The sequence below is a fragment of the Taudactylus pleione genome, unplaced genomic scaffold (genome assembly GCF_031769625.1).
Source record: "Taudactylus pleione unplaced genomic scaffold, aTauple2 ptg000061l, whole genome shotgun sequence".
NCBI lineage: Eukaryota > Metazoa > Chordata > Amphibia > Anura > Myobatrachidae > Taudactylus > Taudactylus pleione.
Window position 1 is genome coordinate 20,438,095 of NW_028284463.1, and position 15,050 is coordinate 20,453,144.

At 45.6% G+C, this 15,050-nt stretch overlaps 1 protein-coding gene across 1 annotated transcript in view; it reads left to right on the top strand.

Annotated features, from left to right (window-relative positions):
* The window catches only part of LMF1 (lipase maturation factor 1), a 354,817-nt gene that overhangs the window by 268,232 nt on the left and 71,535 nt on the right, over positions 1-15,050 (top strand). The window lies entirely within an intron of this gene.

The following is a 15,050-nucleotide window of genomic DNA, read 5'->3' on the forward strand; positions in this document are numbered from 1 at the left end:
CGCATTTCCCTGGGCAAGAGGCACCAGCTTCCTCAGGAGTGTGTGTCACCTCAACGCATTTCACTGGGCAAGAGGCACCCAGCTTCCTCAGGAGTGTGTGTCACCTCAAAGCGTTTCCCTGGGCAAGAGGCACCAGCTTCCTCAGGAGTGTGTGTCACCTCAAAGCGTTTCCCTGGGCAAGAGGCACCAGCTTCCTCAGGAGTGTGTGTCACCTCAACGCATTTCACTGGGCAAGAGGCACCCAGCTTCCTCAGGAGTGTGTGTCACCTCAAAGCGTTTCCCTGGGCAAGAGGCACCAGCTTCCTCAGGAGTGTGTGTCACCTCAACGCATTTCACTGGGCAAGAGGCACCCAGCTTCCTCAGGAGTGTGTGTCACCTCAAAGCGTTTCCCTGGGCAAGAGGCACCAGCTTCCTCAGGAGTGTGTGTCACCTCAAAGCGTTTCCCTGGGCAAGAGGCACCAGCTTCCTCAGGAGTGTGTGTCACCTCAACGCATTTCACTGGGCAAGAGGCACCCAGCTTCCTCAGGAGTGTGTGTCACCTCAAAGCGTTTCCCTGGGCAAGAGGCACCAGCTTCCTCAGGAGTGTGTGTCACCTCAACGCATTTCACTGGGCAAGAGGCACCCAGCTTCCTCAGGAGTGTGTGTCACCTCAAAGCGTTTCCCTGGGCAAGAGGCACCAGCTTCCTCAGGAGTGTGTGTCACCTCAAAGCGTTTCCCTGGGCAAGAGGCACCAGCTTCCTCAGGAGTGTGTGTCACCTCAACGCATTTCACTGGGCAAGAGGCACCCAGCTTCCTCAGGAGTGTCATTCAAGCTGATGTGCAACGACAAACCCAAGGCATGCTAAAACTGTGACAGGGCATGCTGGGATGTGTAGTTATACAGCAGGTGTAGTGCAACAGGTTGCCTACTTCTGATCTAGACCAAACCTCTCCCCCCCTATGCTAGCAGTACCTCTGCTTTACAGCCCAAACTAGTGGTAGGTACACACGGCACCCACTCACCTTGTGACCGAAAATACAGCCTAGCAGTCCGGGTCAAGAGTGCAGACCTATCCCAAATAGTTTTCTGCTTGTTGTACCCCACAGGTATACTAATTGGGAGTTGGGGGGATTGTGTTCTGCTTCCAAGAAAATGGATCCATTTTGATGCCTATAGATAATGAGATATTGAAACTGTCCAATTGTAAAGCACAATGGAATGTACTAGTGATATACGAGTAAATGTTAATATATAAACCAGGCAACAGAAACATTTCAGAACCAAGTCCCACCTATTCTTAAGAGAAATAGCTATATTTTAAATGCTGTCCTGTGCATAACAGATACAGGTGTGTCCACATACATCTTACCTGTAAATCGCATTACACTTAGGGCCGTATTCCATTAGTTTCGCACCTGCGATACTTTTCCGCCTGCTGGACTTTTCACCTACTTCGTGTGTTTGTCTGCGATAACTTTTCGTGCACGCCCCCGCTATGTCCCGTATTCAATTCCAAAGGACGCGAAAACGCATCCCGACGAAACTCAAACAGGCGTAAAATGCTGTCAAAGATGGGGAAAGCAGCTTAACACCCACCAAAAGATGCACTAACATTGGGGATCAGTATAGATGTCCCCGAATAGCCCTCCTGAAGCTATTGGGGGTACTTAAGTGCTTTCAATTGCCTCTATATAGTGTCTTTGCACAAGTGGTGAAGAATAGCATTAAGAAGTATTTTTTCATGAAAATAAGTAGTCGTGTCAATTTTGGGGTACTTGAAAATGGGTGCAATGGTTTAAATTCGCTAAACTGAAGTTTTAAGTGATGTCAAAAACGCGTCTTCAGCAAGCACCTGCAATAAAATAAAACACCTCCCCTATACTTGCAGACCCCCCAAAAGTCTATTTCGCTACTTTTTATGTGTGTGCCCCAACTTTGTACTTTTTCGCCCCCATTTTCAAAGTCATTTTTTGTGGTGTTCCTCATTTTTTTTTTTTTTTACGCATTTACCCTTTGGGGGGCTGTCCCAAGGGTGCAGAGTGGTTTCCGTAACTTTGCACCCCAAAACCGCAATTCTGCACTTTTTTCTGCCTGCTATTCATATGCGAAAAACTCTTTGCAATTGAATACGGCGAAAAGTTTCCACCTGGTGAAATGACGTCATCCACTATACTTTTTTGCAGATTACGGCTTTTCACCGCTAATTGATTACGGCCGTTAATGTGAAAGTGCCCTTTCGACTCGGTAGTGCCTTGCGTCTTTGCATGCGACTTTTTTCCTTCAAATGCATCGTATTCGCAAAGCAAAATGCTACGTTATGGTGTCAGCAGCTGTGACACTGTAACGCATCATTTTGCATGCAGATATACCCTTAGATACAGCTAGGGTCGTAACTAGGGTGGTACGACCAGTGCCATGGCACAGGGCACCGCAGGGCAGGGGGCGCTGTTTGGGCCTGTCAATTTTCCTGTCTATTATCATTCTCACTTGTAGCTTCCTCTTATTTCATCCCCAGCATCTCCTGGCCTCCCCTATCTCTTCCCTGACCCTTCCCCAGGAGGCCATGGCCCTTTTTCAGGTGCAATATCTTATGTCCCTATTTAAAAACTGGGGGGGGGGGGGCAATGCTCTCTCTGGCACAGGGCACCAAAAAGTCTAGTTACGGCTCTGGATACAGCCGTTGACGCTGTAATTTAGCGTTTTGCATGCAGACGCAGTCGCACACGGCCAATTTTTGTATTTTGGATCTGGATCTTTCTTCGTGTTTTGGATCTGGATTGGTTTTGCCAAAACCACCCTAAGGTGTTTTGGGTTCTGGGTTTTGTGTTTTGGATCTGTATTTTTTTTTTAAAAAGCATAAAAACAGCTAAATCACAGAATGTGTTGATTTTTCTGCTCCTATGCTATTATTAACCTCAAAAAGCTTAGGCCCTCATTCAGAGCCGCACGTTAACAACAGTACGCTCGTTGCGTTCCGATGTTGACTAACCGCGCATGCGTCGGTGTTACACTGCGCATGTGCGTACGGCAGATTGCGAGTTTTTTTTCTCTCGTTCCTAAAATAGCGTACAGGAAGTGACATGTCAAATGTGATTGACAGAACAGGGCGTTTTGGGGTGTTGACGGGGGTGGAGATGAAAAAACGCAGGCGTGGCGAGGCGTTTTTGGGGCGTACATACATTAGCAGATGCGAACGTCAAATGTGTTCGGACCGTCTCATACGTCACTGGAACATCCGCTTTCCCTTCAAAATGCTCGCACAGCTTAGGGTCAGGATTACTCGACCACATTGGCGATGGCCTTCTCCTCCGTCCCGGGACTCAACGATGGTGCTGCGATTAATCGCGGCTGGTCAGTAAAGTAATTAGTGTTGGATTGAAAACCGGCTTGGTATGTGTTTGGAAAGCAGTTTATTGGGATAGCACAAAAGCGTACGCAGGTGGAAATCAGAGCTGCTAATGTCATGATTACACATTCAATTAGCGTACATTTTTGGTGTTTTATTTTGGCCACAATTTGTTGGTTATGGCCTATTGTAACAATAATGTCATCATGTTTTAATTAGCTCCCCTTTTTTTTGGTTTACTGTGGAATTTGCATCGCTATGTGATTTTTTAAACGTTCCTTAAAGAGGCCTTTTTTTTTTTTTAAGAGGGTCAGTTTTTGCCTTTAGGGCCAGGATTAAATGTAACCCATTTGTACAATAATGTCACAATACAATGTCAGTTTTTTGTTTTAAATTTATTGTTTAAACACAAACAAATTGGCATAATATTTTGTTGCCTTTTTTTTGTGGCAAAGATATTTGTTTAAAAAAAAAAAAAAACCATAACTGGTAACATAAACGTAAATACCAAATGTAAAAAAATTTAACAAGAAAGGAGAGGGAAGTTTTGACCAGAAAGGAATATGAGCCAAGCACAGAAGGAGTGTGGGAAAAGTCACCATTGCTGTCACCGTTTTCTCGCCCGTTTGGCTGGGTGAGGGTGGGCGCCAGACCGGGTCCGGGATGCCATCGGGCTGGCCTGTCCAGAGGCAGATGTTGTGGCCTCTGGACTAGGCACAGGGCTAGGCACATTTGGAGGATTGGCTGATGTTGTGCCAGAGGTGGAGGATCCGGATGTTCCGGCAGGAAGGGAGGTCGGCTCCACCATGTGCTGGCGAACGAGCTGCTCCAGGGCATCGGCGATGCGGATGTTGGCCCTGGTATTTTCCGCCAGGGCCTGAGCAATGGTCACGTTGGCCGCAGCATTTTGCTCCAGGGCCTCAGCCACCCGTATCAGACTGGCGTCCATCCTCTGCAGAATCTCCGTATGGAAATCCGATTTAAAATTGAGTTCTGTGAGGAGGCCCACTGCCTGCGAGGGGGCACGCCCTGGACTGGCTTCTGCAGGGTCCTCAGCCGGATGTACTGGTTCCTCCCCTGCAGAGCCAGCAGAAATTCTGCGGCCAAGGCTCCCCTCTGGAGCAGACTCATCCGCCTCTGTCTCTGTTCGGAAAAATGCGAAAAGACTCACATTAGAATCTACATATTGGCACAATAGCATTTCAGAGTTGGTGACATCACAAGACTTACCTTGGCCAACATGAGGAGCCGCAAAGTCTGGCATGTCCGTATCCATGTTGGACACGCCAAACACCTCCACAGCCTGCACACACCCCTGTGCCAGCTCTTCTAAGTCTGTCAACTCCAATGACACAGGGGTGGGACCCCCACCTGTCCCCCTTGCATGCCTAGCCCTGTCGGCAAGTTTTTGCTTGAGACGATATTTGAAGTCTGCCCATCTGTGGAATGAAATTGGAACCATTATCCTTTTTTTTACAATGGGGTTTGTTTATAGGATGGGAAAGTGTTTACTTACCGCCGTTTGACATCCCGGGCTAGACGGACATAATCACCCACCCTATTGACAGCAACGGCGACCTCCTCCCACATTCTCCACTTCTGGCTTTGGCTCATATTCCTGGCTGCCTGGGGCAGGATGTCAACGCACTTCTGGATCAAAACCTCCATCTCCTTGCTTGTGAAATGTGGCTGCCTTTTTTTTTTGGCAGCTTTGGCGGGTTGACTGGGGCCAGCAGTCTCTTCCATGTCATCCTCCTCACCTATTTGGGTAAATATGCAGATTTAGCCACTTCACAACTTGCACAATATTATGTTTAAAAAGAATCATTGAGACAAAATGCATGAAGGCCTTACCGCCGGATTTTTGCCCATTGTTTCCCTGGTCTGAAGCCATGTCTCTGCTTCCAGAATGAAATCAACCAGAAATTCAATGTGATTTCGTGACGTATTTATACATGCGTCCTTAGTTTGCGGCCGCATCATTGATTGTGCGTCCCTATGATTCATCCTTAATTTGTGCGGGAAAATAAACACTATTTATGGCTTGGTGTGTGTGGAGTCGAGGTTGGGTTGTTGGATTGTTGGCGGTTAAGTTGTTTGGATTTGGTTGTTTGCGGTTGGAGGATTTGGCAGAGTTGGTTTTTTTTTGGTTTTGCTACAGTTGTTTTGGTTTTCCGTTCGCATTTTTTTGCTTTTTTTCCCCATCCTTTCCTGATTTGGTAAGTTTTGTGCAGTCTAATTTGTGGCCAATTGGTGTCTACTTCTGGTTTTTGGTTAGCTATTTTTTTTTAAACACTAATTTCATCTTTTTTAGTTTGTTTTGGCTTTCGGACCCAAAGACCTTTTTGTTGGAAATCTTATATATTCGAGTTGGGTAAGTCCATTTTTTTTCTTGCATTTGCGAACTAATTAACGCATTTTTGACTGTTGGTGTAGTGACTTGCATTTGCGAACTAATTAACGCATTTTTGACTGTTGGTGTAGTGACTTGCATTTGCGAACTAATTAACGCATTTTTGACTGTTGGTGTAGTGACTTGCATTTGCGAACTAATTTACGCATTTTTGACTGTTGGTGTAGTGACTTGCATTTGCGAACTAATTAACGCATTTTTGACTGTTGGTGTAGTGACTTGCATTTGCGAACTAATTAACGCATTTTTGACTGTTGGTGTAGTGACTTGCATTTGCGAACTAATTAACGCATTTTTCGAGGCTTATTCATCATGTAAACCAGTTTTGCTTTTCCCTTTTCCATTTTTGGGGTCCATTTGAACCCTATTTTACGTACGGTGTGCAATGTCGTTTTCATCGATGGCCAAATGTGTGTTTCGCCTATTTTATGTGTTGGCTTGCAACAATTTGACAAACAAAAAATCACCCTCTAAATTTTTGATGTCTCATTTTTGGCTTTTTTACAGTTTATACGTATCATGACAATACCCCGGCATGTAAGCAGCTATGGATGGTATCAGAAAGCTAAGTTGTTTTATGTTACTTTTGGGGTGGCTCAAAAGCCTTACATTGTAAACTTTGAATTTCAGGTAGATCTGGGGCGAATTGTTCTGGCCCTGCTCCCGGAAGACGACCAACCTCAAACTCGTCCCAGGCGTAGGCATCGTAGGCATGCAAGGCCCCAGATATTTCGAACACGTGTCACCCTTTTTGGAATGCCCGATGATGAGGTTTTAAGACGCTACCGTCTACCTCCCAAAATCATCATAGACACTCTCTCATTAATAGAAAGTGATCTTGAGCGGCAAATTGACAGTCCAACAGCAATACCACCACTGACGCAATTTATGGCGGTGTTACATTTCTGTGCCTCAGGATCGTTTCAAACAACGGTGGGAATAGTGGCGGGCATCTCCCAATCCTCCTTTTCCCGGATCCTGAGGGCAGTGATGGAGGCACTTTTCAAGCACCTCCATCATTTTATTAAAATGCCTTTGGATATGGGTGCCCTTAGTGTGGCCAAGGCCAATTTTTACCAAATAGCTGGCTTCCCACACATCATAGGGGTTGTGGATGGTACTCACATACCACTTCAGCCTCCAGCACGGCTGGAGGCAATATTTAGAAACCGTAAACACTATCACTCCCTGAATGTAATGGTGGTATGTGATGCCTCCCTCCAGATCCTGTCCCTGAATGCTAAATTACCAGGAAGTGCTCATGACTCCTTCGTCATCCGGCAATCAGGGATATGGCAGAAATTAACCAACCTACAAGCTGGTGATGCGTGGCTTCTGGGTAAGTGGAGACCTTTAGTACATAACAATGTTAAGCTTGATACACAGTGTTCCTGATGTGGTCTATTTTTTTTCACAGGAGACAGTGGATACCCTTGCATGTCCTGGCTGCTCACTCCTTATTTGGCTCCCACACCAGGGCCACAAAGTGCGTATAATTCCGCACTTACAGCCACCAGGCAAGTGGTGGAGCGCTGTATCGGCCTTTTAAAAGGCCGATTCAGATGCCTCCACCGCTCTGGTGGCGAGCTCATGTATGTGCCGGATATGGTGTCTAAAATTGTGGTCCTGTGTGGGATATTTCACAACATTGCCATAAGGAGTGGTGTCCCAATGCAGCCAGAGGATGCCTTACCTGAGGATGGCCCCCCCGAGGTTGGTCGAAGGTCAGTATGTGGGGGGGCCATACGCGATGATGTGGTGGCCAGATTTTTTAGGTAAGTTTGAACAAAACTACAGTGTTTATACCTAATGTGTTTGTGTTTGTTTGCGAACATCTAATTTTTTTTTTTTTTTCTCACCATCTTCTGTTTGTTCACATAATCTTTGGCACTCCAACGCTCACTACTTCCTGCTACCCTTACCAAACCTGGATCTGGTCCTTTTGGGCATATATTCTGGAACCCATATCGCAACGCCATGTTTGTGGAATCATGTTGGCATGGTCCTTCGTCAACCAGTTCTTGATTTTTTGTTTTGATTTAATTATTTCTTGGTATGTGTTGTATTTGAATTTATCACTGTGTTCTTTTTTTGGGAGTGACCACTTTGTTTTCTCTGTTATGTTGTGAATAAATGTTTGGAGAGTGAAATGGTCTTCCTTTTTTGGGACGTTAACAGCAAGTGTAACCAGGTTAACACAAGTTACATTTGACTAAGGGGTAAACCAGTACTGACGCCAGTTGAGCTAAACTTAAATATGTTTTCAGCTTCCCAACCCACACCAAAAGGAAGCCTGGCCCAACCTTGGGATTTGTAAGATTGGCCTAAGCAGCTTGCGCACCAACTAGGAACCTGTAAAATGTAGAAATATGTAATTGACACTACACCCAAAAAGGGAAATGACATTGTTACTGTTATGTGTTTCTTGGGTCTGTTTGACATACAAAGACAAAACACAATCTAACTTTTAAAAAAGGGAAATCCTTGCAGGAACAGTCTACTTATGTCATGCTAAACTATCTTGGTTTTGGATTTCAAAAATGAGCCACAACGTATATTTGTCTGAATAAATTTATTTTGAAAAAATACCAAAAATAAAAAAACTACTGCCGAAGGAGGCCAGACAGCCGGTCGAGGGCCACCAGAATGCCGATTACATGTTGGCGCATCTGCCCCACACAATCCGCCACCTCTTGCCGACGCCTCTGTTCCTCTGTGGGTGAGAAAAGTGTGTGGGTTAATACAACAATAGGGAATCCACATTAAAAAAAACAAAACACAACCAAATCACTCCTAAACCGAAAAAAAAAAAAAAAAAAGGGGGGGCTGGCAAAAATACAAGGCCTAGGTAAAAATTCCCACAGGTATGATATGTGTATGTTGAAATCACCAGGAAGAGGTAAAGGCAAACCTTCAAAATCACCAAAAGTCAAGCCACAAAAACACGAAGAAAGGCACGACACATGATTACATACAAACAGTTTGTGCTTTAAAAAAAAAAAAAAAAAAACATACCGGGAGCCAAAACGGGAGCTCCGGAAATACCTCCATGATCCTCCTCGGAGGATCCGTCATTCCCCAAAGAATGGGGAGGAGTTATGATGGACTCCGGGGAGGGGGTAATTGGAAGAGGGGTGGGTGGAGGAGAGGGGGAAGTGGGACGGAGGGGAAGGAGGCCCGACATTTCCGGGAGAGGGTCTGGGAAGGATGGGGAGGAGTGGGGAATAGGGGAAAGATTTGGGGTGGAGTGTTGGCTGGGGGTTGGGGATAGTGGCCGGGAGCGCCGTCTGGACGGACGGTGACGGCGGAGTCTTGGCTGTCCCCCTAAAATATGACAAAGAAATTGCGGTTAGTTTATGGACAAATCCGGGCAACAAAACTAAAAAAAAAAAAAAAAAAGCCAAATAGCAGTAGAATGAATAAATCAGAAATAGAGGGAAAACATGCACACGCAGATATGAGTCCAAATAATAAATAGGACAGACAGGAAAACATGCACACGCAGATATGAGTACAAATAATAAATAGGACAGACAGGAAAACATGCACACGCAGATATGAGTCCAAATAATAAATAGGACAGACAGGAAAACATGCACACGCAGATATGAGTCCAAATAATAAATAGGACAGACAGGAAAACATGCACACGCAGATATGAGTCCAAATAATAAATAGGACAGACAGGAAAACATGCACACGCAGATATGAGTCCAAATAATAAATAGGACAGACAGGAAAACATGCACACGCAGTTTGCCCCACAAACACAAACATTAAAACCACAATACATAACACTTACTTTCCAGGATCTCCATGCGAAAGCATGCCAGCAAGCCGTTGCAGGTCGGACCACCTGCGCTCCAGCTGCCCGATGTTGCGGCGTGAGCCGAAGGACCGCAGGCGGGACCGTGCCTCCGCATACGCGGAGCGCTTCTGGCGGTTGGTCATGGGTTGAGGTTGGCTGGTGATCCGGCGATCCATGACCTCCGTAAGCACCAGCAGCTCACGCCTGGTGAATGCGGAGGCTCTCATGATGGCAATGGTGTTTTTCTTAAAAATCATTTTTGATAAAGTGTGTAAAAATTTTCTGATTGGCTAATGTATTTTGGAAATTAACAGGAGCAGTTTTATTGGTTAGTGTATGAGTCATGTGTTCGACAGGGCCAGAAATCTCTGGAGAGTTATGATAGGCTTGATGCAGTGACATGCGTAAGCAAATTTAAATAAAGAAATGAACCCAGGGAAATATGCGGGGATCCACAGCAATAGTACAATTGTTTAATTGTGGTTCACATGTTTTTTGAACAATAAAAGCGAATGTTTCATCCGTACGTATTCTGCGGGTAAACACAAACACGGACAAGAGTAAAGTTTCTTGCATTGTGTTGAAAAAAACAAACAATTAAGCTAATTGATACATTGATTGGCATGATACGATTGATGGAGGTAGGCAGAATAAAGGAGCAGGTAATCGACATCTGACAAGGCCACTTCCTGTTTATACTTGTGCGTGCGTTCCTTTCAAGCCATTTCGGGGATGTACGCTCGCTATTTCGTACGCTCGTTAGTTAGAGGAGGGGTCGCCTGAGTTTAGGGAGGAATTTTAGATGCGAACGAAAATACGAGCGAGCCATTGAATTTAAATATTTTTGTACGTACGCCTAACGTACGTGCGCCCGCTTGCGAGTGGGTCTGAATCAGGGCCTTAATTTCTACTCATTTCAAGTCTATTCTGAACACCTCACAATAGTGTTTTTATGTCCAAAAGGTTGCACCGAGGTAGCTGGATGACTATGCTAAGAGAGACCAGTGGGCGGCACAAACACGTGGCCCATCTAGGAGTGTCACCACCCTTTAACAGACAGACGCACGCTTGTCGCTGCTGCTTTGAGGATGCAGGTGCGGCTTCAGACCACACATTTCACAAAGAAAAAAAAAAAAATAAGAATTTTTTTATTGTTTGTGGAGCGCACTTTGAGAGTTACACCACCCTTTAACAGACAGACGCACGCTTGTCGCTGCTGCTTTGAGGATACAGGTGCGGCTACAGCCCACACAATTCACAAAGACAGTAAAAAAAATTAGAATTTTTTTATTGTTTGTGGAGCGCACTTTGAGGGTTACACCACCCTTTTACAGAAAAGACGCACGCTTGTCGCTGCTGCTTTGAGGATGCAGGTGGAATCTAGACGGGATTTGGAACCGGGGACACACTACCTCCATCAATTGTCTAAATCCCACTGCACTAATGGCGGATACCGGACGCACGTCTAACACCAACATAGCAGTCAAGGCCTCAGTTATACATTTTGCTTCAGGATGACTGCTGTCGTACTTCATCCTCCTCGCTAGGGACTGTTGGAGGGTCAATTGTTTAGTAAAAGTAGTGGTGTTCCTACTTCCTCTCTGGGATGATGAACAACTCCCAGCAGCAGCAACAGCACTAGGAGGAAGTGGTTCTTGATCTTTCCCTATTTTATTTTTATCGGAGAAAGCTTGGTCCTCCATTTATGTTATATTGATATATACGTGCGGCTAAGGCGCACACAAACACAGAAAATAATTTTTTATTTTTGTTGGACACTAGTGCACTTTGTGGGTTACTCCATCCTTTAAGAAATGAGCCAGCCGGCCCTTTATTTATGGGACACAGGCGCACGCTTGGCGCTGCTCCTTTGTTGATGCACGTGCAGCCACAGTGCACACAATTCACAAACACAGAAAATATTTTTTTATTTGGTTTGGAGTGCCCTTTGGGGGTTACAGCACCCTGTAACGGACAAGCCAGCTGGCCCTTTACTTATGACACAGACGCACGCTTGGCACTACTTTGTTGATGCACGTGCTGCTACTGCACACACAATTCACAAACACAAAAAAATATTTTTTTTTTATTTTGTTTGGAGTGCCCTTTGGGGGTTACAGCACCCTTTAACGGACAAGCCAGCCGGCCCTTTACTTATGGGACACAGGCGCACGCTTGGCGCTGCTACTTTGTTGATGCACGTGCAGCCACAGTGCACACAATTCACAAACACAGAAAATATTTTTTTATTTGGTTTGGAGTGCCCTTTGGGGGTTACAGCACCCTTTAACGGACAAGCCAGCTGGCCCTTTACTTATGACACAGGCGCACGCTTGGCACTACTTTGTTGATGCACGTGCTACTACTGCACACACAATTCACAAACACAAAAAAATATATATTTTTTATTTTGTTTGGAGTGCCCTTTGGGGGTTACAGCACCCTTTAACGGACAAGCCAGCCGGCCCTTTACTTATGGGACACAGGCGCACGCTTGGCGCTGCTACTTTGTTGATGCACGTGCAGGCACAGTGCACACAATTCACAAACACAGAAAATATTTTTTTATTTGGTTTGGAGTGCCCTTTGGGGGTTACAGCACCCTTTAACGGACAAGCCAGCTGGCCCTTTACTTATGACACAGGCGCACGCTTGGCAGTACTTTGTTGATGCACGTGCGGCTACTGTGCACACAATTCACAAACACAGAAAAAATATTATTTTTTTTTGCACTTGTGGGGAGCACCCCTGATGGACAGAGCACCCCCTGGACAACACTACAGCACCCCTTTAGGACTGGGATACTGCACAGGACTTTGGAGTGGACACAGCCCCTATGGACAACAGCAGCACAGCACAACACAGCCAGCCCCTATGGACTTTGGAGGAGTGGACACAGCCCCTATGGACAACAACAGCACAGCACAACACTACAGTACACTACACAGCCCAGCCAGCCCTAACTCCCACCCTCCCTCTTCACTGTCCACAGCCGAGTGAGAAAATGGCGCCGACGCGGGTACCTTATATAGAATCCAAAACCCGTGAGACCCGGAAGGCGGGATGATGACGTTTTGCCTCGATTTCAGATCCGAGTCAGGCGGGAAAAGTCGAGCCTGACTCGGATCGGCCTCGGAACGGGGGGGCTCGGGGGGGTTCGGATTTCAGAAATCCGAACCCGCTCACCCACCCCTAGAATAAAGGCATGCTGCAAATCATTTATCTTAATCAGCATAAACAGATTGTGCGTCGTATTCGTATCTCTTTGTGAATAAGATGCATTTGAAGTGAAAATATCACAGCGCTTAGCGCTACTGAATTGCAACACAGCATGGCACAACTAGAAGGGCTGTCTAACACACCAGCAGGCTAGATGTATGTAGAGACATCTGTATGATTCCCGCAGTTCGTGAGTATAACATAATATAGTATTCTGGCCCTGATTCAGAGCCGGACGCTCTGAATCAGGGCGTTTTTTTTTTTTTGTGCGGCCTCCTGGCCGCTCGCATACCCGTGGATGACCACCCACAGCTATAGCGAGCGGCAGGTTGATGGTCGCGATGGTCATAACCGGCTCCGTCGTGCGCATGTGCTCTGGGCCACCATCGGCCCGGTTGCAAGCGCTCAGCGCTTGCGACCGGGTCTGAATCAGGCCCTCTATGTGGTCTGTAAAATAGAACTACACCCCTGCACCTAAGGTGTAATCCGCTCTCTCACACTGGCCCTGGCAAGGAGGAGGTTAATGTTCCACGTACATGTTTGGCTCAGTATGTAGAACTGAATTCCTCCTAGAGAAAAAACATGGTCTGAAAAATAAAGAAATAAGAGCGGCTAATTAAATGTTCTAGCTTACTGTCATTTTATGGGATATTTTTTTATGCAATAACGTTTGGGAGAAACTCTGCAGATAGAAATGTTTTTTTTTTTCTTAAACTAAAACCAGATGAGAAGTCGCTGAGTGTCCTCACAGCATCCGCCAGTCAGTCTGAGCGCTCTGATGCTGCGATACAGGAGCTCCGTGCCCTTACACTGTAGTGCCTACTCCAGTATTGCTCACTATCAGTCTGCCACACACCAATACCGTTACACTCTGCACTGTTACTGACTGACAGGAGTATCCTGCACTCACACTCCATTATACACTCCACTATTACTGACTGACAGGAGTATCATGCACGCACACTCCATTATACACTCCACTATTACTGACTGACAGGAGTATCCTGCACTCACACTCCATTATACACTCCACTATTACTGACTGACATGAGTATCCTGCTCTCACACTCCATTATACACTCCACTATTACTGACTGACAGAAGTATCCTGCACTCACACTCTATTATACACTCCACTATTACTGACTGACAGGAGTATCCCGCACTCACACTCCATTATACACTCCACTATTACTGACTGACAGGAGTATCCTGCACGCACACTCTATTATACACTCCACTATTACTGACTGACAGGAGTATACTGCACTCACACTCCATTATACACTCCACTATTACTGTCAGGAGTATCCTGCACTCACACTCCATTATTCACTCCACTATTGCTGACTGACATGAGTATCCTGCTCTCACACTCCATTATACACTCCACTATTACTGACTGACAGGAGAATCCTGCTCTCACACTCCATTATACACTCCACTATTACTGACTGACAGGAGTATACTGCTCTCACACTCTATTATACACTCCACTATTACTGACTGACAGGAGTATACTGCACTCACACTCCATTATACACTCCACTATTACTGTCAGGAGTATCCTGCACTCACACTCCATTATTCACTCCACTATTGCTGACTGACATGAGTATCCTGCTCTCACACTCCATTATACACTCCACTATTACTGTCAGGAGTATCCTGCACTCACACTCCATTATACACTCCACTATTATTGACTGACATGAATATCCTGCTCTCACACTCTATTATACACTCCACTATTACTGACTGACAGGAGTATCCTGCACACACACTCTATTATACACTCCACTATTACTGACTGACATGAGTATCCTGCACTCACACTCCATTATACACTCCCCTATTACTGACTGACAGGAGTATCCTGCACTCACACTCCATTATACACTTCACTACTACTGACTGACATGAGTATCCTGCACTCACACCCTATTATACACTCCACTATTACTGACTGACAGGAGTATACTGCACTCACACTCCATTATACACTCCACTATTACTGACTGACAGGAGTATACTGCACTCACACTCCATTATACAATCCACTATTATTGTCAGGAGTATCCTGCACTCACACTCCATTACACACTCCACTATTACTGACTGACATAAGTATCCTGCTCTCATACTCCATTATACACTCCCCTATTACTGACTGACAGGAGTATACTGCACTCACACTCCATTATACACTCCACTATTATTGTCTGGAGTATCCTGCACTCACACTCCATTATACACTCCACTATTACTGACTGACATGAGTATC